The following is a 27785-nucleotide window of genomic DNA, read 5'->3' as shown; positions in this document are numbered from 1 at the left end:
GCCAAACTTGATGTCATTGTCACGGTTCCCGCTATCAGCTAACATTTACAGAGAGAACTTGTGGTATGTGTGCTTTATTTTATTGAGTCCTTTCACGAGACCATGATATTGATATCACTGCCATTTCCATTTTATAGGAAAAGAGACTGAGATCCAAGGTGGTTAAATACCTTGCCCCCAGAGACTCTGCTGTCTTTTCCAGTAGCTTCTGTAGGCGTCTCATCTCAGTGCTCAGCTGAAGGCTCTCCCTAGTAATCCTAAATGCCGCCAGCTGTATTTCTCAGGCCCTGTAAAGAGAATGTGAAAACTTGTATGAAAAGATGCAGCATCTCTAGGAAGACAACATTGGCAGGAGTGGTGGATGGAGAGTAAACACTATGTCTTGGGACACTGAAAAATTGGAAAAATCACTAAAGAGCAAAAAATTAGGGTCCACTCCACCCTACCCCAAGGCAGTAAATGTTGTACCTAGTAGGCTGAGAGGACCCACTTTGAAGGCTCTGGGTTCAGCCCAGACCTTACACAGCATCCTAGGAAATGTTTAGGTAATGCAATGTATTAAATTGAAGACTTAAAAAAAAAAAAAAAGCTGAGAGTGGAAAATACCAATCACAGCATAAGTGAAATCCAATTTTTAATTTGGCTCTTGTACTTGGTGGGGAAGATGGGCATGTGTGTGGAGGGAGGGGCGTTGAGCAGAAGAAACCCCTTTTACAACCCTGTGATAGAAGAGATACACGCCTCTTCCCTTCCCACACAGTTGCTTTTAATTCAAGAACCTGTTCAGATGAGAAAAGCTGTCTGTCCGTAATTGTCCCAGTGGCAGCCAGCATTAATGGAGTGTGCAAAACTGGCCCTGTGGGACAAAGTATTTGAAAAATGATTGCTAAGGGTTAAGAACCAGGAGGTTTATTTTTCATTTGTGCAGCAACAAGGTCCACATCCTTCTTTTTATTCTGGGAAATTTTTTTCTTGGCTTTTCAAACCTCCAAGTGAATAGGGGAAAAAAGTGAACTGAAGTGGTTCCAATTTGCAACAAGAGTGCAATTTCAATTGATTTAAAGTGGAGAACAACACAGGAATGATCACAGAAAGAGATTGGAATTAGTCAATAAATAAGGTTCAAGGTCCCAAGCTTGACTTCTCTTTCATTAGTTTTAAGGAATGAGAATAGAAAGATAGGTGGTTCCATCTATTAGATTCCTAATAAAAGCAAGATGTGGTGCATCCCACAGTTTAGGACCTGGACCAAGTCATAGAAGGTACTAAGATCTAATCTGGAATTTCTTCCGCCCAGCAGCATAGTTGACTCACTGAGATAGACTCATTAATTGCAACCTTCCCAGGAGCTCTGGTTGTTCCCAGCTGGATGCTCTCACCACCTGGGAAACCTGAATTCTTGTGTTTCAGGGATCTGGGACTTTCCCAAATGTTGCCCAAGTAGTACATCAAAATAATTTCCCTCTCCATCCTTCATTCTCATCTTTCCCATACTCTATCCCATTCTGCAATCAGCTGTAGAGAACTGCTTTCATTACTTCAGGGTCTAGCATTGGACAACTTGTCATCCAGTGGAACTTGGTCATGGGGGTGGTGCAGAGTTCATGGACGAAGTACTGAGAACTGACCCTGGCAAATAGTACACACTCAATAAGTGTTCATCTTTACTATTGTGGTTGTTACTTTTCTAATTTTACCCATCATGTGATAAATGTTATGCTCTGTGTGTGCGCATCTGTTGTGGGTAGGAGGAGTGGTTAGCATAGCATGCCATGTTGAGGCTGAATAAGGAGATCAAGGAAGGCTTAGGGTTTGAGCTCACAGGGCATGCATTTGGAGCAGAAAGTTTCAGAGTTTATGTTGTAAAGAGCAAGGCATGTCCCTGGAGTAATTGATGAAGGAGCTATAGAAACAAACAAGAGACAAAGCACCCTTGTGAAATTTGGATTTTTGTTCCATAGGTTCTTAAACCTTTCCGTGTCTTAAAAGAAGGCATAGGAATAAGGAACCTGAAGGATCTAGAGACATGGACAAGGAAGCTTTGTCCAGGATTGGTATTTTGAGGGAGTCTCATATATTATGCTTAAAGCCTATTTTAAATTTGTATTCTACTCTGTGATATAATCCAATAAAAAACTAAAAATGATGGAACCCTAGAAAGATACTCCATGTTTACCTGGGGGTCTTTCCTGCCATATATCCCGGGACCGTGTCCACCCAGTAGGAGAAACACCCTTGTAGGTGATGCATGGAAATGTAGAGGAGGGTTTTAAAAGGAAGAGAGGCATGCTCAAGTTCATGTCTCAGAAAGATAGCCTGGTGGGTTAGAGGGAGCAAGTCAGGTGGCTGGCACACTAGTCCAAAAATAGCCCCAGTAGTTCACTGCTTGATCGAAGGAGCTGGCATGGCATGGAGTTCAGAATGGTGCTTCCTACAGCAAGTTCTGAGATTTCAGAAGGCCTCCTCACCATTGAGAAGAGTGTCTATATTTTGTACTTGTTTGCAACTCTCACATTTGCTTCTTTGATTCATTAGTTTAAAGGTTCTTAGTCTTGAATATTCAGCATTCCCATGCAATGTAGCTAGTTCAAGCTTGAAATGCATCTCTGTATTAGATAACCCTTAGCATGGCTAGAGAGGGCAGAGTCATTTAGAAGCCATGGGAGGTCTCTTATGTCGTGGTCTTCAGTCCAGACTGGTCATGGCTCATTTGTTCACTGCCTACAGCTACCAGGCTCTGCTTTGGTCAAGTTTGGGCTCTGTGGTGGCTGCCAGGGTGAGTGTCCTTGTACCCGAAGACCAGCCTTCCTTTATGCAATGCTCCTGGCATAGCATGGGTGTCCGGTTCTCATGGAATTTACTACCCTCACTGTCACTGGGGGAAGGGCTCAGGGTAGCCCACCTCTACCTCTTCTTGCCCTCTGAGCCTCTCTCTTTCTCAGACCATTTTCTCTTTAGCTTCCTCTAGATAAACGTCTTTTAATGGCATAAGTGTCTTTGTTACTTCATGTTATTCTCTGAAGTGGGTGCAGAGAGTTCAACAAAAGCTGATCAGTGATGTAGCCAGAGAGACCTGGGAGATACTTAATAGGTTATAAAAGTGATTGTGATGAATTATGATTATACTGAAGGTGGAAGAATTGAGGGGGTCCCTTCCATGTCTGTCCATCAGTCTATCTATCTGTCTATCTATCTATCTACTTACCTGTCTCTCTATGTAGATACACACACACTTAGTTCATATACCTGTATACACAGTTATATGTATGTACTTTTGGGGCCTGTTAACTTGGCCTTTGTTTATGTTGAAGTGAGCACAAGTAGGTACCACCGTGGTCATATGTTACTCCTTTTATTTATCATCTTTACATGTTGCAGAGAGATGTTGCTTTATTTCAATTAAGTGATATGAGGAACCTGGGGAGATTTCTGGGGTGGCTGAAACTTTGGGCAGGCATCAAGCTTTCCAAGCTCGTGGCTGGGAAATTTGGTCTTACTTACCCAGGAATGACCACCCGGGCAACAGACTTCCATAACTAGATGCAAAAAAGAGATGGATCAAATAACCCAAATTTTCATATTACCATTTCTTCAGAGTAAAGGATGCTGGGTCCAATTGCCTGGGCTCCCTCCTTCTGGTGGTGTCTGTTCCAAGGACCAGATGCAGTTCAGAAACCTGAATGGTGCACATAGATTCAAGGAAGAAAACTTCAGTGTTGCCAAGAAGCTGTCTGCTAGACAGCAGTGTCTGAAGGATGTGAGGAATTTATCTTTGTATCCACTTCTGCACAGAGCACAATCCTGGCTCAACAGAGCCAATCATGATGGACATTACTGAATACCAGACGATGTTCTGAACACTTTACATGTATGGGCTCATCTAATCCTCACAACCACCCAGGAGGTAGAAGCATCTACTTTCCCATTTAATGCATAAGGCAATTGAAGCTGTGGTTGGCATAATAATAGCCTCCCAAAGATATCTGTGACCTAACCCTCGAAACCTGTGAATACATTACCCTATATGACAAAAGGGATTTTGCAGAGGTGATTAAGGTTAAGGATCTTGAGGCGGGGAGATAGTCCTGGATTATGCAGGTGGGTATAATCTACTCATATGAGTCCTTAACATTGGAAAACTTTGATTTGTAGCAACAGAGAACCAGACAGAAGGCAGCATGAGAAAGACTGCCCTTGTTGCTGACTTTGAAGATGGAGGGAGGGGTCACGATCTAAGGAATGTGGCAGCCTAGAGAAGGCAAGGAAATGGATTCTCCCCTAGAACCTCCAGAAGGAGCACAGACTTGCTGCATGTGGATTTCAGCCCAAGGAGACCATATCCGACTTCTAACCTACAGAACTAGAAGAAAACAAATTTGTGTTGTTTTAAGCTATGAAATTCATGGAAATTTGTTACTATAGTGATAAAGGCTAATACAGATTTTAAGAAAGGTTAAGTAACACACGCAATAAATATTAGAGCCAGAGTTGAAAACCAGGGCAGCCGGGATGGCTCAGTGGTTTAGCGCCACCTGCAGTCCAGGGCGTGATCCTGGAGCCCCGGGATCGAGTCCCGCGTCGGGCTCCCTGAATGGAGCCTGCTTCTCCCTCTGCCTGTGTCTCTGCCTCTCTCTCTCTCTCTCTCTCTGTGTATTTCATGAATAAGTAAATAAAATCTTAAAAAAAAAACCAAGCAGTCTGGCTTCAAAACTTTTTCTCTTAACTACTCTGTAACATGTACAATTTTACTGACATCATCCACTGAATGCATAAATGAGTAAGAAAAAGAAGAAAAAAGGAAAGACTATTAGGGGAAGAAAAGAAGGCAGAAAGAAAGACTTTTGCGTGAGTTTGATACAGCCTTGTGTTCTATACATTTCTATTATAAGGATATTTCTACTTTTTAACCATAATGATAGAGCTAGCTCATTCTGTCCTCCAGTGTTCCCTCCCATAGTGCTGGAAGCATCTAACAGTGAACTTTCTAGAATCCATGCCAACAACACTTTTGTCTGGGCATCTCTCTAAACAGGGCATGGTAGAAATTTCAAAACGCCAGGGGTACACAAGCACATTGCTTTGCATTCAGATTGGTAGGCTTTTAGTTGAGATTTAGGAAAATGTCCTTATCTCGTTGTGTCTGTAGACACACCATCTCACTCTCCTGATGAAGATTTCAACAACCTGTTTGGACCACACCTAGAGTTACCACATTTAGCAAATAGAAACCAGAATACTCAGGTAAAACTGAATCTCAGATAAATGGCAAGTAATTTTTATTTTTACCATACTTGTGCCTCGATCATTGCATGGGATAAATTTATACTAAAAATTATTTGTTGGGTGGCCTGAGTGGCTCAGTCAGTTAAGCAAGTGATTCTTTGACTTTGGCTCGGGTCATGATCTCAGGGTCGTGGGATTGAGCCCTGTGTTGGGCTGGATGCTGTGTGTGGAGCCTGCTCTATGATTCTCTCCATCTCCCTCTGCCCTTGCCCTGCTGCTCTTTTGCTCTCTCATAAATAAATAAATAAATAAATAAATAAATAAATAAATAAATATTTAAGGATTATTATTTGTTTATATAAAATTCAAATTTAACTAGGTATCCTGTATTGTGTCTGGTAACTCTACCCATAGCGCACAAGTAGGGAAGCTATTCTAGGTCAGGAGACCTTTTATAAACCCCTCAAATCATGCTGAGGAGAACTGTCCATTATGGGCCAGAATGGAGACAGGAATTTCCTGCTCTTCATGGACTTTCTGAGCAGGTGCCCCAGTCCCAGGCAGGGGTGAGAGCAACTAAGGGAAGATGAGGTGGGTGGGAAGAAGATGGGCTGGGATGGATATGGAATCCTCTGGCCAGCCTTCATGACCGAGAAGATGCTGTCCAGACACATTCAGCCTTCCAGATGATTCCTCCAGTGGCTCTAGAAATGGGGTGGTCATGTTAGCCAGGGGAATGAGTCACCTTTGGGAGACTTTGGGGCCTTTGGCTTTCATAGTTGCTTGCCTATGGGGTAGATACTCAGGTCTAGGAAAACTGAGCTTGGGGTGCGTGTCAGCTGTACTATTATCCCAACCTCATAATACCCCCTACCACCTGTCTGCTCAAAATCACCTCAACCAGCCCAATTCTTAATCTTGTTCCTTACCTTTACTTTTCTGCTAGCCATTGTATTGGTTTTTGTGAATTCGGTCCTCTATCAATCTATTAATTAACGAATAAACAAGAAATAGTTATTGAATGCCTTACTGTGTATAAAACAATATCTTGGCCCAAGAGTAAACACAAATATCTGTCCTCCAGGAGCTTATGGTCAAACTGAAAAAAAAAAAAAAAGATTTGATTAGATGTGGGGAAAATGAGCAAATGACAAGATGGTTCTGTCATTTATGAAGCATTCATTAGACATCTATTGCCATGTTGGGTATTGGAGACATGGAAAACAAGGCTGAGAGTTCGGTTTGGCTGAGGAAAGTACAGAAATAATGAGTTGCTGGAATGAACAGGGAAGAGGGCCCTAACGCAGGCTGGAGACTAGGGGGTTTTGTTGAGGTGGTGAAATATGAACCATCTCTAGAAAAGAAGTCAGTTAGAAGAATGAAGGTTATGAGGCTGGTCGAAGGTATAGTGGAAAGGATGTTTCAGGCAGAAGGAAGCACATGTGTTGTGACAACCACAAGTGCTTGAAGGTGGCTAGAATGGAGATGGAACTAGAGGTGGCTGAGGAAAACCTGACTGTAGATTCAGAGATGAGGTCATTGCTAAGAGGTATAGTCAGAAAGGAGTATGACCTGGGCTGGAAGGGTTTGTCATAATGGAATTTCGTGCCCCTTGAGCTGTGGGAGCTGGCAAGTGTTAGTAGACAGACCCACTGGGCTGGTCACTGGTGGGTGAGTGGGTAGGGTAGGTGGGGCTGTTTTGGATCATGGAAGGATCCAGTAGCTACTGATAGATGACCAGTTGACTTCAGGAATATTCTGCAAGAGGTAGATATCTTCAGAGCTAAGCAGAGCCTGGTGACATGATTGGGACAGGGTAGGGGTGGGTGAGAGATTACATTTGTTGAGCCACTCACTATCTTGGGAATACCACACAAGTTTTCTCATTGTCATAATAACCTGGCAAGTTACATATTGCCTCTATGGTCCATGTGAGGACATTCAGCTTCAAAAATGTTCAATAACTTCCCCAAGGCCACTTGGGGAAAGCTGGATTTGTACTGAGGTCTATCTGAATTCAAAGCCACAGAGATGCCTTCCCTCCCAACATCCCTTTGAGATCTTGAATATTGAATCCTGCCTCCTCCATTCATTGTGTGATTAGATGGAGAAAAATTTATTCACCAGAATTCCTCCTGGGGAGTGACCACTGAACCTGTCTGGAAAATATACTTGGATAAGCTGTTTTGGTACAGAGGGTGAACAAGGATTCTGAGAGCATGCTCAAGAAACAAAAGTGGTCTCCTAGCTGCTCTACCTGAGTCAAAAGTGTTAGGGGCTTTGCATTTGAACCTTGGTTTTCTTTGAAGGCTAATTGGTTTATCCTCTGGCCTCAGTTATCTCCTATAGCCTCAAGTAGAAATGCCAGCTTTGAAGAATCTAAATCCTGACCCTAAGCACTTGGACAGTGCAAGCCTATCACTCATTCATTCAACACAGGCATGCCACTCATGCTCAGCTAACCACTTATTCTGTAGCCAAAGGATAAGAGTTATGGTTTTTGCTCTCTGTGTCTTTACAATGTAATATTATTGCCTTCAGAATTTGAATTGAACACCCCTGTCCCCATGTAATTTTGAGTACATCTCTCCCATAGATGTAAATATATTTATGACATAATATATTAAATACATGATATGCATAGACTGAATGTGTGCTCCCAAAATTAATATATTGAAGTCCTAATCCTTAATGTGATGATATTAGAAGGTGGAACCTTTGAGAGGTGATGAGGTCATAAGGGTGGAGCCCCCATGATAGAATTAGTGCTCTTATAAAAAGAGACACAAGCAGATGGTCTCTCTCAGCTAAATGAAGGGTGTGGCATGAAGGTGGCTGTCTGCAAGCTAGCAAGCAGATCTCATCGGGCACCAAATCTGCTAGCACCTTGATCCAGGACTTCCCAGCCCCAGAACTGGGAAGGACATGTTTGCTGTTTAAGGTGCCTAGTCTATGGTATTGTCAAAACAGCCCAGGCTAAGACAACCATTATTCCAATAGTTTGAGAAAATAATAAAACATGCACAAAAGGAAGTTTGAAATAATGAAAAATAGATAAAATAAACACTATTAATTTAACATGTTTATTAACAAAGCATCATGAGAGATTCTGGATTATATCAGATAGTAATTTTGGCAATTACAACCTTTTTGCCTGACTTTTCTTTACAGTCCTAATTACATCAAAGTTGTTTTTAGCCTAGAAATCAGGCTGATGTTGGGCTAGCCCCAGGAGGACCATAGCACCCACACTGTTGGCATCATTTCAGCTCATGGTTTCTTCATAGGAATCTTTTGAAGCCACTTGTCTGTTTTGTAAGAGTTGGTTTAGTTAAAATGGGATAATATATTATAAAAGTTCTCTTAGTTGGGCACACACACAATCCATCACAGCATGTCTGCCAGTGAGAGAAGCAGGGCTCAGCACTGCTAACTCTACTGCTTGGACTTTCCCCCATCCTCCCTGGGGCCTCGTGGACTACAGGTGCAGGTGTGTCACCTAACACTGGACTGACTTAGAGCACTAGTGTCAATGTGTATAGAAAATATAAGTAAAGCTCAGCTCACACTTTTATCATCTCAACACTCACTGGACCACCTTGTGTATTCTACTTTAAAACTACCTGTCTGCAAGGTGAGGCATATCAATGTGAGCCAAAGAATCACACAGATGAATTTTTAAGTATCAACCATGATGCATGCAATGAAGAAAATTCCAGGCAGCTGAGACAGGGGCCTTGACTTTGCCTAGGTGACCAGGCACCCCTCCCTGCAGAATACCAATTGAGCTGAGCTCCAAAGACAAAACATAGTTTCCCAGATGAAGCATTGGAGAAGAGATGTCCAGATTAAAAAAACAACATTTGCAAAGGCCCTGAGGTCAGAGGAAGCAGAATCCATGAAGGGAACTGCACAAAGGCTGGTATGGAGGTACACAGAAGTCCAGAGGAACAGTAGTATAAGATAGACCTTGACATTTCTTAGACTCTTAGGATGCATTTCAAATAAGGTGCTGAGAAAATATCCAGGTATGAAAAGAGTCTGAGAGGTCAGAACCAGCGATGGTTAGAACAGATTGCTCAGTGGGTCCCTGGGTGAGGAGAGGTTTGGAGTGGTAGGTAGTAGGGGCTCCATGGACTCTGGGGAGGTCTGTCCTAAGCCCATTGATATTCAGAGACTATCCCAGAAACCAAAAGAGATTAATAATGACAGAGGGTAGTGAAGTGTGCAGGGAAGGACTAGGGATCCATTGACAACAATCACAGCTGCCGATAAAAACTCCAATACACTGTCTACTGGCAAGTCTTTCCCTCATTTTAAAATTACAGTCTGTGTCCCTACGCCCCCACTGCAGTGTTAAATTATACACTAGTTCCTCTGCCACGTGGTACAGCTCAACCCAGCTCTGTCCAGAAGCTCCAGGCACGGAGACTTTCAAATGAAATATAAATTGTCTTATAACCTGCATTTAATTAATGCCACTTTACACTTAAGATCTAAAAAGAAAACTCTATAAACACACTTCTGCATGCAAGCACATCCTGCAAAGGCTGGAGGAAGGGAAAGGGAACAAAACTGAGCATTGATCTCAGTTACATTCAATGAGCAAAACATGCTTCTTTACTTTGGGTAAACATCATCGGATCCATTGGAAGCCATTCACAAAGCTCATACTGAGAAACTAATATTTACCCTGAGACATTTGTGTTTTGGGGAGACAGTATTGTGTAGGCAAAGGGGAAGGGTTTTGGAATCACACCCAGGTTTGAGCTTGAGATCCTTCAGTTACCTGTCATGTGAGCCTGGAAAGTTTGCTTAATCCCTCAAAGCCTCAATGTTGTCATTTGCCAAACACGGACAATACATTCACCTCACAGGGTTATTATGAAGATTAAATGAGATAGCGAACGGACAGGACCCATCCCTCTGATACATACCAAGTTCCCCAGCAGTGCATGGGGGTCCCCAGACCTGTTGCATGACATCATCTAGGAAGAATTAGCAAAGAGGCTACAATTGGCAAGTCTTCACCCATTTCCATTTCACTGCTCGCCCAGGACAAGTATAAACTCTTTTGAAAAACTTTGACCTTTTCAAGCACCCAACTCTGTTATTTTTATGACTCACTTGCTGGTATATGACCTTGGTCAAGTCACTTAAATGCTTCTTATTATACCTTGTGTATTCTTGGAAGGAACCTTAAATTCTAGGAAGAAAAGGGAAAGGAAGGTAGGAAGAAAGGAGGGTAGGAGTATGAGAAGGAGGGAAGGAAGGAGAGAAGGAAAGATGGGAAAACCAATAGCAGTAAAGTAAGAAGCATTTGAATAGAGCTTCCTCTTTGTCAGGCCCTGTTGTGAAGTCTGAAAACTTCTATTCATTCAACCATCCCAGGGATCCTCTGAGGCAGGAACTATAGTCCTCTCCATTTCACAGACGAGGAAACCAAGGCTCTGCTATCTCCTTCTGTGTGGCTTCAGGCAAGTTGCTTGGCTTGTCTGACCCTCCATTTCTTCATCTTTAAGATAGGAAGAGTAATAGCATTCACCTTACTAAGTCTTTGCCAAGTGTTCTGGTGAGAATTAAGTAATATAACACACACAAAAGATCTTATTATCATGCATAGTAGGGAGTGTTCTTTCCCAAGGAAGAAATGAGCAAAGATGGCCTCATTTGTCTCTTCCAATAGCCTTGGAGGGACAAGGAATGCAGGGGTGAATAGAGGGGAGAGTGTCCAAGATTGGAAGAGTGTGCTGCAAGTCCTGAGATGTTTGGGAGGGAAGAGGGCAGTGAAATCTCATCCTTGTAGGGTTCTGGGGTCCCAGGGCAGAAACAGGTGCCAGACTAGGTCCTGCAATGGATTTATTTCTGCCCAGCACTCGACTTTCCACCAGAGTTCCCACAAATGTGATGGGACAGAAAAGAGAGACCTGACTTCCAACTCAGAACAATTCCAGGACTTGTTTCCACAGTAAAAGCCAATGAATTAGCACAACTAGCCTGCAAACAGGTTTGACTTCCCAGTCCTCTAAAGTATTTCCCCAAATAAATTTCTGCTTCTGCAAGGTTGGTGGGCATAAAGCAAAGCTCAGATAACATTTTTAGATGTTCTCTAAAGACCCCGTCACTAGATTTGAGGTCCTAGAGGAAGGACACTAAGCTATGAAGCATATAGGGAAACTGAGGCCCAGAGTTATTTGTTATCTTGCCTGAGGCCATACCACTCGACTTACAGGGGAAGGTGGATCCATTTGGTTACAAAGCTTCAGGCCTTCTGTTCATATTTATTCTACAAAAGTGGTAGCCCTTGGAGATGGGCAATCGGGCAGCCCTGAGTGAGGCAATCTGGCTTGGATCCAGGTAACTTCTCGTCCCAGGCTCCTTCCATCATGCTACAGGAACATCTCACAGAGAATCTGCCTTTTGAAGAAGTTAATGCTCAGAAGTATAGGAACTACTTTCTGAGGTTCAGGTTCTTACAATCAGGGCAGTAGCTTGCTAGACATGAGCTCAAGTTCACACAGGGTGCTTGCTCTTGGAAGCTGGTGCTAAATGAGACTTAGTGCCAGCTGAGTGGCAGGGTAAAGGAAAGGAAGTTGTGGTAGCAACAGAGAACAACATGGGCCCCAACGGATGGGAGTTTAGCTTGGATCCACTCCTGGAGTTAAGTCAGACAGGGTCACAGTGTAGCTTACAGAGGGTTCAGCTGGAAAATCTCAAGGAGGCCAGGTAGTAAAAAGGCAGCCTGGTGAGGTGTTTAGACCAGAGGCTGAGATCTGTTCTGTTTCTTAAATTCCGAGTATGACACAAAATAGATGAAAATAGGGGAAGGGAAGGAAAAATAAAATAAGAAGAAAACAGAGAAAGAGGCAAACCATAAGAGACTCTAAACTCTAGGGAACAAACCGAGGGTTGCTGGAGGTGAGGGGGTTGGGGAATGGGGTCATTGGGTGATGGGCATTAAGGAGGGCACTTGATGGAATGAGCACTGAGTATTATATACAACTGATGAATTACTAAATTCTACCCCTGAAACTAATAATACACTGTATGTCTCACTTAAATTGAAGTTAAATAAAAAATTTAAAAAAAAAAACAGAGGCTGAGATCAAGGTTAAGAAGCCAGAGGTGTGGTTTAAAGTGGAGCAGGTTTGTGCATTAAGGGTAGGTTTGTGGGTTTGAAAGAGTCCTGCAGCTCTCAGCCTGTGGTGCAGTGAGAGGGTGATGTTCAAGAGTACTAAGCAGGAGCTGGAGAAGAGGGGCTTGGTGGTGGGAGGTCGTGAGTGTCTAAGAGAGCGACCTTATTGCAATGAAATGCTCCAGGGAACCACAGAACATAAAGATGGGATGCAAGCATGGCCAACCACTCTCTCTGGTGTCCACACTAGGTCCCTCTGCCTTTGCGCCTGCTCTCGTTCCAGAGCACAAGTGCTTTAAGTGAAGTAGCAAAGAAAGGGAGGATCAGTATCGGACTGGCCCCTGTAAGCCACACTCACACCTCACAAAGGAAGACTGCAGGAACTTGCCCCATTGGCCAAAGGAGATTTAGCTTCCCAGCCTTTTTCTGCTCATCTGGACCTTTGGCAAGTGTGGGACTCTTTGTCTCTCTTTGTTTTAAAAAACAGACCCTATTGTCTTGCCCCCCACTGTGCGTGAGGCTCACACCACTTCCAAAGAACAGCAAATTGGACTGAGCCCAGATGGAAGCCCAGGCTTTGAACAGTGTTTATGACTGGGACTAGTGGGGTCAGGTCAGGGCTGTGCAGGCTTCAGCCAGGGCCTCCCTAACATACTGGTTGTCAGGCTTTTACTTCTCTGGCGTGGGGGTAGGTCTCCCAAGAGGCATGAGCTAATTATATCCCCAAGGAGTTGTTAGAAGACAGCCAAACACCATGCTTCCCCAGGGCTCTGATTAGTTCTGGTGCACCTCCCCACATTCTCATCATGCCCTTTATTAGGTCGCTGTTGGATTCCAACTAAGTTTAATTCAGCATTGGCTTCTCTAAACATCCCAGAGATGACGATTATGCAGCCGACGTTTTCTAGAAACTGCCAAAGGTATCTGAGGCCACCAACTTAAGAGCTCTTGAAAGCCATGTTGCTTGTTTAATGTGAGCTTTCTGGGGAGCTGGCCCAGAACCCTCTGCCAAAATCTTTGCAGACTGCTCCCTTCTTCCACTCCCCAAGCACCTCATTTAGTTAAGTGGTTTTGCCTTCTGTAGGTTGTTTTGTAATTGGGGTGATTATTCATTCCCGTCACAAGACAGAAGTGGGAGGAAGAGGCTGGCTCGGGACCCCAAATACTCTGCCCTGCATCCTGCTATATTTCATCTCTCCTCTTGCTCTGAGCACTTGGCTTCTCCTGAGCTTTGAGGGGCCGGCACATGGTCAGTCAGTCCCAGCTGCCTCATGGCCACTGTTCAGAAGTAACAGCTCCTTTGCCATAATGAGGTCAGGCTAGGGGAGAAAGGCAATGGGGATTTTGCTAGCCAGCCAGCCAGGGAGACATAGTGACCCACAGCTTAGCTAGTCTATGCACTGTACCTGCCAAGCAAAGAAGCCCTGGATGGGTGGATGTCCTGGATGAGGTGTTCTGTTCAGTTTCCTCTACAGGTCAGCAGAGGTTACCTGTAAGTGTGGTTAAGGAGGTGGTCAAGGATATGCCATGTCAGGGTGTTATCAGTAGTGCTAGAGAAACACATGGCCATGTTGGGAGGCCCATTCACTCTCTTGTCACACAGCATGCTGAGGATTACACATGTTACTGGAGGAACATCCCCTAAAAAGAATCCATGGTTTCCTCTCTATAAACAACACCACTCTGACACTGACCTTGTGGGGTTTTTCCCCACACCAACAAATTCTCTGATACAACTGGGTATCTTACCTGGAGTTGGTATCAGATTCCACAAGTTAAGAGCCCAGTCCCCCATGACTGCTCCTGCTTCAGGTGACAATTACGGGTCAGGCCTCCCATAATTCTGACCCATCATCTATTAATAGGGGGTTTCCACAACCCCATCCTCATATTCAGTGATTTGCTAGAATGGCTCACAGAACTCAGGAAAGTACTTTACTTACTATTATCTATCTATTGTAAAAGGATACAACTCAAGAATAGCCAGATGAAAGAGAAGTACAGGCCAAGGTATGGGGAAGGATGTGGTGTTTCTATGCCCTCTCCAGGGGCACCACTCTCCCAGCATCCCAACATATTCACAAACCTGGAAGATCTCCAAATTATGCACTTCAGGGTTTTTTATGGAGGTTTCATTACATAGATGTGATTGATCATTAACCGAGTCTCCAATATCTCTGCTCTGCCTGAAGGATAGGGACTGAAAGTTCCAAGCTTCTAATCATGGTGTGATCTTTCTAGTGACCAAGTCCCCTCCTGAAGCCATCCAGGAGCTCACCTAGAATCCCCTCATTGGAATAACAGACACACATCCTAGGAAATTCCAAGGAATTGAGGAGATTTGTGTCAGGAATTGAGGTCAGAGACCAAATATTAGAACAAAAGATGTTCCAAGCATCTTTATAAGAACAGGAAACTACAAAGGTTTTGGAGCTCTGGCTAGGATCTGAGGATGAAGACCAAAATATATATTTCTTATTATATCATAATATCATGTCCCCTGTCTCAAATGTTCATCCAAGAATCCCCTCTTAGCCAGTCTGCCCATCCTCGCTATTCTCATTGTTCTGGCTCAGACATCTTGCTCTCAATATCTGCTTCAGTTTCCCAGACCTTGTTTGGATGAACCATAAAGACTCCCTTCTCTGGCTTTCTCATACCTGAACAACGCTTCTCTTCCAGCAACACCCTCACACAACTTCTCCCTCTGCATACACTCTTAATTTTAGCCACAGTCAGAGTTGCTGGTAAGAGGATTCATCCATGGGCTTTAGTCCTGTGGGAAACAAGTTTGTTAGGGAGACAAGTCATTAAACAGTTAAAACTCAGCATGATAAGATCCTTGATAGGGGAGCACTGGTGATACGGAAGCACAGAGGGAGAACACAAAACCCAGAGTGGGAGGTTCAAAGAAGACTTCCTGGCGGAAGAGATTTCTCAAGTGAGACCTGAAGGAGTGGGGAGAAAATTGCAGGCAGCCAGAGCAGTATATGTAAAGATTCAGACCAGAGAAAACCAGGCAAGTTTGGAGACAGATGAGAAGTAGAAGGGTACATATCAGCCTTGCCTGGGAGGCTCCATGAGCCCAGGATTTGAGTTCTGTTCCAGAAACAGGTATAGATTGGTCCTAAGCCACTCACAATCTTGGGGGCAGGGACATACCTAGAGATAATAGAACATCAAGAATCTGATGATTTAATATGAGAATTGAACCTATGGTCTTATTTGTATTAACACAACCTTCATATCACTTATAAGAAATCTGGTGTCAATTTGATTCTTCTTTTTTCTTTTTTTAGAGATTATTCTTAGATATAATAAGAATCTATTCTTATAAGAATAGATTAAGAATATAAGAATAAGAATAATCTATTCTTAGATAATAGATATTCTTAACTATTATCTCACTGTTGAGTATTTAAGTCATTTTTGGGTTATAATTCCATAATATTATGATTAGCACTTCTGAACATAAAGTCTTTCTTCTTCTATCCCCTTCCCTATGATTTTCAGTTCCCAGGAAAGAATCCAATGACTGGAATTGCTAGGGCAAATATTACAAACATCCCAAGGGCCCTTTCTATTTCCACTATGCCATGCTGCTTCTAAAAACAAACAACAAGGGGGATCCCTGGGTGGCTCAGCGGTTTGGCGCCTGCCTTTGGCCCAGGGCATGATCTTGGGGTCCCGGGATCGAGTCCCACGTCGGGCTCTCCGTGTGGAGCCTGCTTCTCCCTCTGTCTCTGCCCCCCCCTTTCTCTGTGTGTGTGTGTGTCTATCATGGATAAATAAATAAAAATCTTAAAAAAACAAACAACAAAAGATAGAAATTATAGCACTCTCTCCCCCGTCAAAAAAAGTACTAACTCAGTTTGAACCAGGAATCAGAACCACTTAATTTAATTTCTGCTCTAACTTGAGAAATTAAAAAAAGAAAATTATCTCTCTTCATTATAGGCATACAGAACATAGTGATATTTTTTTCTATATGAGGACTGAATAGACCATTCAACACCCAATTCATTGCATGATGATTAATTATTGCCGAATTTTATTGGACAGGAAAAATAGAATCAATCAGAGCAGTAATCATACTCAAAATAGAGGTATAATCTTGCAGAATCACACTTAGATTTGAATGAGATAGATCCAATAAGAGAAGTAGTGGGTATGTCTTCCTGGAAAAGTCATGGAACTCAGCAAAAGCTGAATACTGATTCAGGAGTGCTCAAGAGTCATTGACTCAAGGTAGACAAACAGGAATGGGAAGCCCAAGAGCGAATTAGAAATTGAGATGTCAGTTCATGGAGCTGGGGTGGGTAGCAGCATGGGTTATTTGCATGGAAGCTAGAAGAATCGAGTGGGCTGACCCATTCTCCAACATTTAGGAAGGCAGATGCACCCAAAGCAGAGCAATAATCCAGACAGATTTCTGGTACAGGATTGGGAAACTGGAGGAAAAATTATAAGGGAGATAGGAAGCAAGGACCACACGCCAGGTATCATGCCAAATGCTTTACATATACCTAACTCTCACAGTAATGCTCTAAGACAAAGTTATTCCAACTTTACAAGTGGGGGCAAATGAGGTTCGTAGAGCAGAAAGCCTTTTTCCTTAGGTGCCAGGTCTATCTGGTGTTTTGCCCAATACTGTGCTAGAAGTGGAATCAATATGGAGCTAGAAAACTAATGGAAAGGGCCAGAAACTGCCCCATGTCCAAGATTCATGGTGTGCAGCTGACCCAGTGGAATAATAGAGTGGAGAGGAGCCAGTCAAGATGCTGCCCAAGGGACTTTTCTAAGAGTTAAACGGTCTTCTTTTTGACCAAGAAAAACTCACCCTGTAGATGGCTTAGCATCCTAGAAACCTTTCAGTTGCCTGTTTTACCACATTTTTCTAAAGTCTGCTTCATTTGATGTAGATTATCTTCAGTTACCTTGGGAGCAATTTTAGTCTGAGAGCTCTGGACCTCAAACCAAAGACAGGTGATTATACCAACCATCTTGGCTTTAGGATTCCCAATAATATAAAGACATTATAAACCATGGCTTCTACAAATAATTTCTTCCCCTACCTTCCAGGTCTGATATCACATTGCTGGACTATGGCGACTACTATAGAGAGAGAATGTCAGTCCTCGTAACTTTATTTCTTCCAGGTCAGGAGCAGGTTATTGCTTGAGGCTCAGAGCCAAGAACCCAAGGACAGAGCTACAAAGCCATCCTGGGCATCCATTTACCAGCCCAGACATGCTTCGGGGAGAAATGGCTGCTCAAATTTTTCACTGAAGAGGAAATAAAATTGGTTTCACATCAGTTTATGTAAATACTTAGTCTCCTCTCGACCTTCATATCTTCAACCAGAAGCCATAACAAGCTGTCTCGTGCTCCTGATGAGCTTTTGGGCATGTGGGGAAGAGTAAGAGATGGCATGAATCAAATCCCTGCTAAGTCCCTTGTCCTTCCCAGACAGTGTCTTATCCCACCCTTATAATATCTGTAAGACAAACATTTGCAGATCCATTTTGTATGTGAAAAATGAGGCTCAGAGAGTCTTAAATAGAGTAGAAAGAACAGAGAGTATATGGATTTTGTGGACCTGAAATCCAATTCCAGCTCTTTCAGTCTCTAAGCTTCAATATTCTCATCTGCTAAAAGGAGCTTAATGCTTGTTCTTCTGAATTGTTTCAAGGAACAAATGAAATTATGCACACAGATTGTCCTGTACCATGCCTGCATGTATCAAGAACTCCACAGTCCACAGTTGTTACTCTCGTTAATAATAATAATGTTTATAGGTAGTTAGTGTTAGAGGTGGGTGCTGACTTTGGTGCTGGACTGTTCCAGAGCCCACGTTTTTTTTCTATGCCACATGTTCTGAAATTAAACATATTGCTTCTATTTAGAAGACTGGGAAGGTGGCCAAAGCAATCCATGGCCTCCTTAAACTTCTGGGAAACTTGAATTCTAGAAACTAATAAAAGAGTAATACCAAATACCTGAAACAGGGAGATTGTTGCAGGCCTGGAGCCAGGCAAGCAAACTGTAATTGACCTAGCTTCTGTTCGGCGAAACTGGGATCAAAGTACTCATTCCAGAAGACTGTACCAGCTGAACATTTTTTTTTTATAATTACATGCAGAAAGGGTTCCCTTTACCCCAGGAAACAACGTGTGCTGAACTTCTAATATTTTAGGTGTATTATACATTATTCTATGTAACCATCTCAAAGAACCCATAAGTCAAACGATGGTAGGTTCTGTAGAAGGGAAGAAGGGAGATGGAAAGAGGTGCCGGGGTGGGTGATGCTATTTTAAATATTATGGTTGGGAAGCCTCACTGATTGGAGGAGAGCTCTAAAGGCAGCCCCATTGTTAATGAAGATAGACCAGAGAAGAAGGCCAACAAACTCTCTTCTGTCACCTGAACTTCTGGCTTCCTCTACCCTGGGAATGATAGCAGTGGTCCCATCCGTTAGAATAAAGTGTAAGGTCTGAGCCCTGCATGGTTTTATCTTCACAGCACCCTTAATAGTTTAGACAGAGATATCCCTTGATCATCTCCCTTTTCGGGAGATGCAGTCAAACCAAAAAGAAGCAAAGCCTGCCAAGCTCATATGGCCAGGAAGCGGAAGAATGGGAATTGGACTTCCAGTCAATTGATACCAATTTCTATTCCCTCTCAACTGTATCAAGCTGGGCCTGCCAGATGTGTACCAATCCCTGGTTTTTGGTCCTTCCAGTCTCTGGTGACATATAGCAGCATTCCAATTAGTCCCTGGCATTGCTGTTGATAAGCACTGGGGAGTTTGGGGAGCAGACATGCTCAGGCATGTTTCATGAATGTGTATTCCTCTTGTTGCCAATGTGGCAGCTTCCCTGAGATGGGAGAAGGTTCCCTCATCTGTATCACAACTCTGGTCAGCAATGACCCTGGAGGGGTGACTGGCCCTGCCTTTCTTAGGATATGTCAGCAGGAAGGCAAATATTGGAAGAAGGGGATCTAAAATTGTGGTTAAAACTTGAACTCTGGAGCTAGAGATTCCAACCACATCTCCACCACTAAGGTGTGACTTTATGCCAGATGCTTGGCCTCCCCGCCCATCAGTCTCCTCATCTATAAACTGGAAGTAATGATAGGACCTACCACATAGGGTCGTTATGAGGATACATGAGATCATGTACATGAAGTGCTGGGAAACATCTGGCACATCACTACTGCTCTACGCATGTGGGCTATTGCTAATGTCTCCTGCACAAGAGTTTGAGGAATGTCAGAGGACATTCAAGTGTCCTGTCATTCAGCCAGAATCCCCAGACAGAGTCTAGCACCCAAGTCGCCTGTTATAGACTAAGCTCCTGCCCACCTGAGGCATTTTCAGAAAGGCTGAGAATAACTCCCACTCCACCACACATCCCTGAGTCCTGATTCTTTTGTCCCAGGGCTGAAATATCAGCCCCAATATCCTAGTTTCCAATTCTTTCTGGGATGCTATTAAGACCTAAGGAAATAATAATCCTGGCAGCCTCCCCATTTCACAGATGGACAAGCAGATGAGACCCTCTGTTACAGCAGTGCTCTACTACACACACACACACACACACACACACACACACACACACACACACATTCTGGGATGCTTGCCATGCCACACCCGGATGATGTATCAGCCTCAGAGTGCAAACCTTTCCAGAGCAGTTTGTCTAGGAGTTGGGAAACTATATTCTCCATTTTGATCCCTGTTGTCACATCCTTTTCATTTCTTTGTTGTGTGACTGGTATGAAAAAGCTATCTGCCACTAGGAACTGTGTCAAGTTAGCTGGTCCATGCAGGGACATGGCTACAGTGAGAGCGTGTATCTTGTTCCCCCTCCCACCCTCTACAGAGGACCAAGGGGCTCCCTGAAGACAAACCTCTGCCTTACTCAATCTTGCCATATGGTCTAGAAGAGTGAGCATGGACTCCGGAGGAGGCATATTCAAACCCTACCTCTCTGGGTATGTGATCTGAGGTGAGTGATGTAAGCTAAGGCGTCAAAGAGAAAATGTCATTCCAGCACACTCCTGGGGAGTCCTGATTGGTTGAACTTGAAGTTGATCACGCCAGCAGGACTGCTTATGGATGCATAATCCAAAAGAGTGGTAACAGTTCTAACAAAATTGTAAGTGTTTGAATTTTATTTTGTTCCCAGTACTTGTAAAAAAAAAAAAAAACTTTTCTTTTTTTGTGCTCAGTGCTTTTTAAAAACTTTTCTTATTTTGAAATAATTATAGCTTCACAAGAAGTTGCAAAATTAATACCAAGAGGAACCATATACCTATCACTCACCCAGCTTCCCCCAGCATTTTACATAACACACGGCATTATCAAAACCAGGAAATTGACATTGGTACAATATATTTAACTAGACCAATACATTTAACAAGATAATAGGCTTTATTCAGACTTCACCAATTTTGCATGCAGTGGTGTGTGGGGGTGTGTGTATGTGTATGTTCCATGAAACTTTATCACATCCATAGTTTTGACTTTTTAAATTAAACTTTTAATTTCAATATACATTCAGATATACATGCAGTCATAGGAAATAATACAGAAAGATCCCATGTACCCTTACCCCCTTTTGCCCAATGGGAACATCTTGCAAAACTAGAATACTGTATCACAACCAAGATACTGATATCGATACAGTCAAGATACAGCATTTCCATCCCCACAAAAATCCTCAGGTTGCCCTTTTATGGCCACACCCACTTCTGTTCCATCCTCAACTCCTCCTAAACCCTTGGGAGCCAATGATCTGTTCTCCATTTCTGTAATTGTTATTTCAAGAATGTTGTATAAATGGAATCATACAGCATGAACATTTTGGGACTGGCTTTTTCTACTCAACATAATTCCCTGGCAATTCATCCAGGCTGTCTGTATACCAACAGTTTGTTCTTCATTATTGCCAAGTAGTATTCCATGATATGTAGGGACCATAGTTTGTTTAGCCATTTGCCAATTCAAAGACATATCCAAAAACTTTTTTAGCAAACAAAAAATAGTTTTTGCTTTTATGAGTAAAGCTTCTACAAACATTTGTGTACATGCTTTTGTGTCAACATAAATCTTCATTTCTCTGGGATAAACGCCCAGAAGTACAATTGTGGGGTCATATGGTAATTGAATGTTTAGTTTTTTTAAAGAAATTGCCCATTTTTCAGAGTGACTGTACCATTTCACATTCCCACCAGCAATGTGTGAATGATTCAGTTTCCCCCCTCCTCACTAGCATTTGGTATTATCACTCTTCTTATTATTTATTATTTATTATTTTATTATTTATTATTCATTCTAATAGGTATTTAGTGATATCTTACTGTGGTTTTAATTTGTATTTTTCTAATGGCTAATGATGTTAACCATCTTTTCATGTGATTATTCACAATTTGTATATCTTCTTCAGTGATATCTCTTTATGTATTTTGTCTGTTTTCTAACTGGATCGTTTTTTACTATTAAGTTTTGAAAGTTTTTTACATAGTCCAAAAACTAGTCCTTTGTCCTATATGTAATTTAAAAATATTTTTCCCAATGTGTAGTTGTATTTTCACTCCTAGCAGAGCCTTTCAAAGAACAAAAGTTATCCATTTTGATGAAGTCCAATTGATGAATTTTTCTTTCTATGGGTCATGCTTTTAAAGTCAAGACTAAGAACTCTTTGTCTAACATTGAATTTCAAATAATTTCTCCTATTTTTTCCTAAAATTTTCATGCTTTTGCCTTTTTTTAGATTTAAACCTGTGATCTATTTTCAGTTCATTTTTATGTCAGGTGTGAGGTTTAGGCCAAAGTTCACTTTTTGCTTATGGATATCAACTTGCTCCAGCACCATTTGTTGAACAGTCTATGTCTCCTCCATGGAATTGTTTCTAACTCTGTCAAAAATCCGTTGGGCTTGTTTATTTAGGTCTATTTCTTGGTTCTCTACTCCATTCTACTGATCTTTGTATCTATCCCTTCATCAATACCACACAGTCTTTTTTTTTTTTTAATATTTTTTTTATTTCTTTATTTATGAGAGACCCAGGTAGAGAGGCAGAGACACAGGCAGAGGGAGAAGCAGGCTCCATGCAGGGAGCTCAATGTGGGACTCGATCCCAGAACTCCAGGATCTCACCCTGGGTTGAAGGCAGACGCTCAACCGCTGAGCCACCCAGGCGTCCCAATACCACACAGTCTTGACTGATGTACATACTATATAATAAGTCTTGAAATTGAGTAGACATATCCCTACCTTTGTACTCTTTCTCAAAACTGTTTCAGCTATTCCAATTTCTTTGCCTTTCCATATACATTTTAGGGTAATCTCATCTATACCTACAGAAAAAAACATCTTGTTGGGCTTTTGATAGGAATTACATTAAGCTGTGTATCAGTTTGAAGAGAATTGATATGTTGAATCTTTCAATCCGTGAACATGCTATACCTCTCCATTTATTTAGATCTTTGATTGTTTTTATCAGCATGTGTAATTTTTAACATATGTATTTTAACATAAATACATATAAAATATGTAACGTACATATTTTTATTGTAAGTGCTTTATTTTTTGAGTAACTGTAAAAAGTATTTTATTTTTAGTTTTATCGTCCAAGGGTTTATTGCTAGTATATGGAAATACAGTTGATTTTCGTATATTGATCCTGCATCCTGCAGTATTGCCGAATCTATTAGTTCTAGGAGGTTTTCTTACGGATTCCTTGGGACTTTACACATAAATAATCATGTCATTTGCAAAAAAGAATCCTTTTGTTTCCTTCTTTCTGATTGATATGCCTTTTATTTACATTCCTTGCCTTGTTGCTCTGGCCAGAACTTCATGAAATAAGAGTAGTGAGAGTGAACATTTTTCCCTCATTCCAGATGTTAGGGGGAAAACTGTCAGTCTTTTTTCATTAAGTATAATATTAGCTGTAGATTTTTTTTTGTATATGCTCTTTATCAAGTTGAAGAAGCTTCCTCTATTTCTTTTTTTTCTGAGAGTTCTTATTATGAATGGGTTCTTAGAATATTAACAATGAAGTTTCATGATGTCTAAAGATGAAATATTTTAAAACATGCCTTCCCCTAAAAGTGCACATATGTATTGAATAGTCTACACAGGCAACAGTTGTATAAATTAATCAAGAACATGCTCAAGTGCAAGGATCGAAAGTTCTTCATTCCAATAGGTCTGACTGAGCCCCTATGCAACAGCCTCAGAGGCACATTTGCCACTGTATTCTATGTAAATAGGATCTCTGGAGTTGTGCAGGGCAGATTGCCCTACATAGGAGGATGTTCACTTTGGTTCACTAGACAACCCTAGCTGATAAAGTCTCTCATTCACATAAGGGTTTTGCAGATTTAAGGCCCTAGGCAGTCACCTGATTTGCCTTTCACTTATTTATTCAATATATAGTTACTGAGTACCTCCAATATAGCAGGTACTGTTGGAGGTAATGGGGATACTACAGTGAATAACAAAGTCCTCATGTTTTAATAACCCAGGCAGAGGATGATGGTGGTTCTGGCCAGAACGATGCAGTGGAGTAAACCCAAATTGTTGGATCTTATCATAATGTTGCCTTTGCTCAGAGACTGAGTGAGCTGCCAAGTGTCACACAGCTAGCTGGCAGATCTGGGAAACAAGCCACGGCTGGTCTGGTTTGAAGTCAGGTCCCTCAGAATTGCATGTGGCTGCCACTAGATGGAGCTTCCCTCTCCAGGCTCCTCTGGACTTTCATCCTGATAACACTGCATTCACTTCACCTTCACTCATAGGCAAAAAAGAAGGGGAGGCAGTTAGGAAGTACAACATCTTGTGATTCACAGTGGTAAGTGTTCACATACGCAAAGCCCAGAGATGAAACTTTGATGGCACTACTGGCTAACTGGCCAGTGTGTTGGGGGAGAGAGTGTGTGTTGGGGGAGAGAGGGTACCTTCTTCCCTAGTGCCTGGAACTCAGAACCCTCCTCCTAGTGAGTCAGGAGGTGGCCAGCGGGGGTCAAGGCAGGAAGGAATCTAGGGCAACAAACCTTGGCCATCTACTGGGCACCTTGACAAAAGCAAAGCATCACTCAGCCCTTCAGCTCAGCAGGCAGCCATGCACATGGCTCTAATTGGGCATTTTCAGGCCATTAAATAAATCGATCAATGACAATTATCTTTGGTTTTAACTTCCCTCCTCCTTTGTCTGTCATTCTCCAGGCTCTAGAGTACAAAAAGAATACATGTGAGCCTAAACACACACATGCATATGTGGCCCATCTTGAGTGTGTAGCGCACTCACATACATACAAACACATGATGGAGCAGAGCCTATCATTGCGAGTGGCCCAGGGCTCCAACCCCTGCTCCTCCACCCCTTCATCTTCAGGTCCCAGGCCTTCTTTCTACTGCAAAGAAAAGAAGCTGGAACCATGTCTGATGCCTTGGGGCCCTCGGGCTGACTCTGGGGGTGGAGTGGAGGCATTATACTGTACCTGAGAAGGGCTCCAGTGTCCCTTTTAATGACCATGTACTGTATCAAGAGGAAGCTCAACAAACCATTTTATTCCCATTGGAATGAACATGTAGGAAGTGACCAATCAGAAGCAGTGAGCTTGGCCCTTGACATACACAGTATCTTTTAATAGCCCCAACATCACTATAAAGCAGAAACTCCTCTCTCCAAATTGCAGATTAAGAAACAGAGGTAACAAGGGCTTGTGGCCACATGAGGCAGGTACTTTTCATGATACTCTTCTACTTTATCTTCCTGTTCAAGGCAGCCTTCCACCTGGCCAAAGCACTGGCTCAGAGGCTATGGGCTCAGTCCTCTGGGCCATTTCCAAGAAGGGTCCCTGGTGGGAATGCTGCCCCTCACCTGCCTCTGTCGGCTGCTCTACTAACCATCAGCCCTCCCAGCACATCTCCTGTTGGCTTTCTTTCACTTTCCTTCCTACCTTGCTCTGTCAGTGTGCTGCTTTCTTGTTCATTGCTGATATAAGCACTTTCAGAGTAGGAAACAAGTAGCCTCTTTGTCTGAGCCCCTGCCCCCCTGCCCCATGGCTGGTCCACACTAAGAAGTTTCTATCCCAGGAACTGTCTCCTCACCAATAGTTCCATCTCAGCTTGCTGAGGAATCTGATTTTCAGTAGACCTGTATTTGTGGAAGAGACATGGTTTTATTATTTCTGTTTCTAATACCTGGAATTTGAGAAAACCGGGGTCTAGACAAAGTCTGCCCCATGCAAAATATGGAAGGTCTTCTTTTCCCTCCAATGGTGTCTCTGCTCCTGTTGATTCAGGAACACCAAGGCCCATTTCTCCCACCCTCTCACGTCATCCAGGTGCAAGAGGAAGCTAGTGGTGATGTATTCTCATGTCTTTCTCCTCCCCCCGCTCCTTTGCACATTCCAAGTGTACCTTTGCTGCCATGCTAGCACCTGGGGATCTGACTAACGGGTAGCATGTTTCTTCTTTATCCTGCATAAGGTCATTGCTCAGTACAATGCAATCTTTTCCTTATCCAAGTCTTTCACCCATAATCTGTAATAAACACACTTCTTATCTTCTCTCTGTTCCTGATCTGTGTCAGGCTTCAGAGAATTCTGCACCATGGCTGCTAAAATTTCTCATACAGCTTGGGATCGTTGTTCGTGGTAGAACAACTGAGTTGGAAGATAGAATTCCTTTAAAATCTGGGGTCCAAGTCTCCAGGGAGTCTGAAGACAAAGCACTCAGGGGCCACTAATCTGATATAGTGCAAATAGAGTGGGCTTCGGTATCAGGCATGCATGAGTTCACATTCCATGTCTACCATGTACTAGCTGTTCACCATTGATGAGTTTGCAAAGCCTTCTCAAGCTTCAGTTTTCTTGTCTTTATTTTTTTTATTTTTTTAAATTTATTTATTTATGATAGTCATCAGAGAGAGAGAGAGAGAGAGAGAGAGAGAGGCAGAGACACAGGCAGAGGGAGAAGCAGGCTCCATGCACCGGGAGCCCGACGTGGGATTCGATCCCGGGTCTCCAGGATAGCGCCTTGGGCCAAAGGCAGGCACTAAACCGCTGCGTCACCCAGGGATCCCAGTTTTCTTGTCTTTAAAGTGGGAATAATAATATTCTCACAGGTGTGTTGTAAGAATTATAATTACATAATGGGAAGTGCTGCCATACACCAGACACACAACAACACTACTCAATCTATTGAGTAGGGCAGAAAGGCTGCCCTATTTCTGCAAGGACTAAGTTGCACCTTAACAATCAGGGATTAGAATAAACTGGCCCCAAAGCCCTGTGGAGGGCACTGTGGGTTAATTGTATCAGAACTCTCCAAGAACTAGCCTGCTGCATATTTAGTTCAAATGCTAGGCATCAGATACCTGGGTAAGGAGTAAACATCCTATTTAAGCATCAGGACATCCCAACTCTTGTCTCAGTGTCTCTACTCACAAGAAAGAGAGGGCTCAGGGCTTCAGAATTGCTGGTCAAGAAAATTAGAAGTCAAGATTTTCTGCTTTACAACTTGGCTGGGCCCATGGCTGACCACTGAGCAAACCAACAGACTTGGGCTGTTTTGTTTTACTGTTGCTTTCTGAGATGGCCAAAGAGGCTTGGGCCCAGAACTGTGACTCCTTCTAGATTGTTCTGTGTTCTAAATGGAATCAAAGTCCTACACAGAATGAATGGTGAGAGCAGAACTGCCTTTGTTGCTTCCCTATTGTCGTTTCTCTCCACCTGATATGGTGGAAGAAACACTGAATTAGGAACCCAGGGACTGAGCTCCAGATTGCCATTTATTTGTGGCATTACATTAGATGCAGTCACTTCACCTCAATGAGATCCCATTTCCACCTCTGTCAAATGGGAATATTCTCTATGCCTCTGTTACTGAGTAGTCAGGAGATGATGAGGATGGATGCTTAAAGATAAACTGTGGTATATTAAAATTATTAAGAATTTATTTTGAGCATACATTGATTAAAATAGAGCAGAACTACACCAAAAGTAGTTAGGAGCATTCCACCTAGACAAGGAGCTAGGGGAAAGGTTTTTACAGAGAAGCTTAAGTGGTTGCCTTATTTGGGAAAGCCCAGGTGGCTGTTTGTGATTGATTGTCCTGAAGCTCTGTTTTCTCATATATGAGTACATGGACTCTAGCTTAGGTTTTGGTTTGCTTACGTAGACTGTGGGTGTCAGAACCACTTCAATCTAACATTTCCACATTTGGTGACTTTAACAATGCTCTTTGCAAACTAAAATACCTGTAACACGTGGTGGATTATAACAATTTGTCACGTAGCTAATTCTGAAAAGCAAAGCAAAATAATAATGATGATGACTCTATCAATCTTTGAATTTTTACATCTATCTATCTATCTATCTATCTATCTATCTATCATCTATATCACC

General features: G+C 42.6%; 1 protein-coding gene and 1 long non-coding RNA gene across 3 annotated transcripts in view; one reads left to right on the top strand and one right to left on the bottom strand.

Moving 5' to 3' along the window:
• The window catches only part of ASIC2 (acid sensing ion channel subunit 2), a 995000-nt gene that overhangs the window by 393187 nt on the left and 574028 nt on the right, over positions 1-27785 (top strand). The gene's annotated exons all lie outside the window — the stretch shown is intronic.
• Positions 76-27716, bottom strand: LOC140607449 (uncharacterized). The gene is made up of 6 exons (XR_012009458.1): positions 26826-27716; positions 15019-15134; positions 13765-13848; positions 6153-6208; positions 3585-3676; positions 76-287 (listed from the first exon to the last, which is right to left on the bottom strand). It is a non-coding gene; the product is annotated as an uncharacterized lncRNA (long non-coding RNA).

Source organism: Canis lupus, chromosome 16 (genome assembly GCF_048164855.1).
Source record: "Canis lupus baileyi chromosome 16, mCanLup2.hap1, whole genome shotgun sequence".
NCBI classification, from domain to species: Eukaryota; Metazoa; Chordata; class Mammalia; order Carnivora; family Canidae; genus Canis; species Canis lupus.
This window is presented reverse-complemented; position numbering and strand designations above follow the sequence as displayed.